General features: G+C 40.7%; 1 pseudogene; it reads right to left on the bottom strand.

Annotated features, from left to right (window-relative positions):
• Window positions 1–637: 637 nt before the first annotated feature.
• LOC136863685 (uncharacterized) lies at window positions 638–2908 on the bottom strand (annotated as a pseudogene).
• Window positions 2909–4086: the final 1178 nt, after the last annotated feature.

The raw sequence follows: 4086 nt of genomic DNA, 5'->3' as shown, positions 1-4086 counted from the left end.
CTGCCGTGAGCACTTCCAACACAGAAGATAATAGTGCCAATATATCTTCGCTTCTATTCTCTTTTATCCCATATGTGAATAGGCATCTGCTACGTTGGGCAAGCGTTGACCTCCGGAACTGCATCTCCAGCTCCCGTGTTCGCTGCTCCAACACCAAGCGGTGTTCCTTTGCATTTTACAGTTCCTCCTGGTATTTATCCAGAAATTCTTTTACACCTGCCATGTCACTCATTAGGCTATCTTTCATATCCTGAATGTCCTTATTCTGTGCCATGATCAGCTCCCTTGTTGCGTCTGTTTGGCTAACTTCTTTTATCACCTCCTTAATATTTTCAATATCCTCCCCATTCAGTGGCTCAGGATTGCTTTCCAATCCTCCAATTACTAATAGCACAGCAATCACTACCGTTGCCAACACCATTTTAAAGTAATTTACATCACATTTTAGACCATGTACCTGATAACTTTTTCGGTTGTTCAATCGGCCGATGACCGCTCGGTAGTGTTCTAAGCCTATCCCCATTTCGTTTACGCAACAAACACTCTGCACTCCCGCACACACGCGTACTTCGCTTGCAGGGTTCCAATCGACTGAGTTCCTTCTAATAAAGACCGTTATTGTGGGGTACAAAAAGTATCATAAATCTTTAACTACGGTACTCTTCGAAGTCTTAGGGGGGACTGGACTCCAGGGAATCTGGCTAGAAACTCTGAGACAAACGTTGAGTTTTATTACACCTTTACGTGTGCCAGCATGATTTCGTTTCTGACACAATCAGATTCCCTGCAAAGTCGCATGGTTCAGTTCCCATTCGTTATGGATATTATCAGTGAGGAATACGGGAAGCAGGTCTTGACGTGCGCTGGCATGTTATCACGTCCCGCATATGGATGTCTATAAGACAAACCCTCAGGCACTGTTTCATTTAACATTCTCTCCATGTTATATCTAAAATCGTGGTCTTAGCTTCCACTGAGGGCTGAACTAGCTGAAGTATAAGTTATCGGTTAGTGAAATAATCCAACAGAAAATAAGCGTATTTCTGGCATTTGTCCATTTCTTCCATTACTAAATGTACCCCTTTATTCTGCAGCATGAGAATGCCTTTTCTTTGAATCCGTGCCGATCCCATTTGTAGGCCTATCCCCCTTATTCTTTGAAGACATCAGTATGAAACTACTATTAACATCTAAAAGACCCTAAGAGATACTTCTAGATTCGAGGAACAAGAAGCAAGCTGGAATAGTACTCGAATTCTACAGCAAAAGCACAATGACCGACCGAAATTGGACCACAGAACTCCAAGATTAAGGAAGTGTCATCACAAGACTGGCCATTCACGGTTTCCACTACAGCAACCTTTCAACAACCTACTTACGATGGTATTTGTACTCCATTCAATAAACAGTGTGACCGTTACCAGATAATCAAATGTAAGAAATGCTAAAAATCGTTATCTGAGTACCGGGCGAGTTGGCCGTGCGGTCAAGAGCTTGCATCCGGGAGATAGTGTGTTCGAATCCCACTGTCGGCAGTCCTCAAGGTGGTTTTCCGTGGTTTACAATTTTCACACCTGGCAAATGTACCTTAATTAAGGCCACGGCCGCTTCCTTCCAGCTCCTAGGTCTTTCCTCTCCCATCGTCGCCATAAGAACTGTCTGTGTCGATGCGACGTATAGCCACTAGCGTTATCTTAGTCAAGCAAACTGTTCATGTCTAACGCACTTTCGAGGACATCATATCTATTTCTTCTTCTTATTTATTCATATGCTTTAGCTGAAAACAAATTTTCAGTGTTAAAGAACCATAGTGCCAGAGAAAAGCCTACCGGAATTTGTATACAAACTGTTGTATTCGTTCTTACAAGTGGACTGCGGTTCAAAACTGCTATTTTTCCAATCTGTATATTTTTTATGTTCTCACCAGCGGTTTTCCTTTATATATTTTAGTACAGTAGTATATTATTCATCAATTCGTGTGCAGTTATGTTCCAGTATAAAAATTTTAATAAGTCTTTCCTTCATTAAAAGTTATTTTGTAAGATGTTGGTTTCTGGTATTTCTTGCTACCAAGTTTAACCACCCGAGCGGTAGATACACCTTAAGGCTGCAAGAGTGTACACCCTCTTTTCCCTAATGTATTATGGCTTATCCTCTATGATACCGGGCCTTCTGTCCCATTAGGTTTCATTGTAAGTCATGTCACAGGATTGCTTGCGTGGGTTCAGCATCCCAGTCTATCTCACCATTCGCACTTTTCTGTTAACCTTTAATTTAAGCCATTCTTGGCCATGTAGCATGAGCATTTGCTCCTTTTTCGTCTGGATCCCTCTGATATATATATGTTGTTATTGCATCACTCTGAATTAAGGGCAGCGAGTGTCAAGTGGTATAAAAGCTGATAGCTTTTATGTGCACTATTAAAAGGTACCTCGATGTGCATATAAGGTGCTAACGGTCTTGTACCGTGGGAGATTGATCTCCCTTTGAAATATAACACTTATTCTTGGAAGCTCACGGTTTTTCATTGTGCGAAAAACCAAAGATATACTTGCCAAAATTTTGTATATTGAAATGCTTATCATCATCATCATCATCATCATCATCATCATCATCATCATCATCATCATCATCATCATCATCATCATCATCATCATCATCATCATCATCACCATCATCACCATAATCTTCATTTGGCGAGCCTTTTCCACTCTGTCTTATTGAGATACGTTCTGTTGTTAATGAAGCCTTCCAATGTTCTTGCCCGGTCTTCAGTGTCCATATTTACAATGTCCATCCAGTGGGTTCTTGGTCTTTGCACTAACCGCTTTCCTGTGACATGTCTCTCCAACTTCAAGTTAACATAAGCTTTCCTGGTTGGCTTCATCCTCATTACATTCCCAAACATCTTCAATCGGGACACGCTGACCCGATCAAACAATGATATCTCAATCCCTGCCTCCTTTCTAACCATGTCATTCCTTATCTTGTCCAGTTTTTAATAGTGGTGCTCAGGAATTTCATCTGATATGCCTCCGACCTTCATAAGTCCTTCTTAGTGAGGGTGCAAGTTTCGATAACTTAGGTTCAGATTGGTATGAAGTACCGATTGATCATCTCCACCTTTACTTTTGTTGGTACTTTGAGATCCCAGAGAAGTGTTCATACTGGCTGGTAAAAGTGAGAGCTCTTCTGCTCTCTATTTGCCCCATCCTTTGTAGCTAGTATGTCTTGGGATATTACACTACCTTGGTATGTGATGTTTTCCACATTTTCTAGTGGATGGTTTCCTACCACGATATTCAATGGTCTCACCTCTCTGTTTATTGCCATCACTATTGTTTTGGGTTCGCTTATCTTGAGACTGAACACTTAGGGCAGTATTCATGAATGAGACTTTGACTTCGACTTACGTAAGTTCGCTCTCTTGAGTTTCGTGGATGTCTATTTCATAGACGCAACTTTTACAAATTAGACTGGTTAGTTACGATCTGGAGAGTTGGATATGAGGTTGGCAATGAAACAATGGAAGAGCAGTGTAGCGTCTCCCATCACTCAAGGTTTTTTACTTAATAAAGAAGGAGAAGAAGAAGAAATTAAGCTATTTCCTGCGTTATAGGTCGCATTGGACTCTAAACGCAATACAATACAGTTAATACAGTTAATTTTTATTTCTTGACAATGGATGGAAAGAAAAAATTGCCAGCCTTCAACAACTATGAAGGAGAGGTGTTATTAGAAGTAGTGAAAGAGAAGAAAGATACAGTTGAAAACAAAAAGACAGGCAGAGTTACTATGAGGGAAATATTAAAAGCATGGGAGGACAATTAGCGTACAATTTTGTAGTAGGCTATAGCTAATACGAGCAAGAGAAGTGGAGAGCAGTTGAAAAAGTGTTGTAACAATATTAAATTTAGATCCAGACAACGCAAAATGGAGCAAAGAAAGGAAGGTATTGCAAATGGTGGAGGGCTTAGTACAAGAAGTGACAAGGATGCCAGTTTTCTAGCAATGGTGGAAAGTGTGGTACCTCACCATAATCTGAGGAATCCTGAATGACTTTGACAGCGATGGATTCATGGGTGA

The sequence above is a fragment of the Anabrus simplex genome, chromosome 2 (genome assembly GCF_040414725.1).
Source record: "Anabrus simplex isolate iqAnaSimp1 chromosome 2, ASM4041472v1, whole genome shotgun sequence".
Taxonomy (NCBI): Eukaryota; Metazoa; Arthropoda; class Insecta; order Orthoptera; family Tettigoniidae; genus Anabrus; species Anabrus simplex.
Note: the sequence above shows the minus strand (reverse complement) of the source record. Positions and strands in the feature narration are given on the sequence as shown.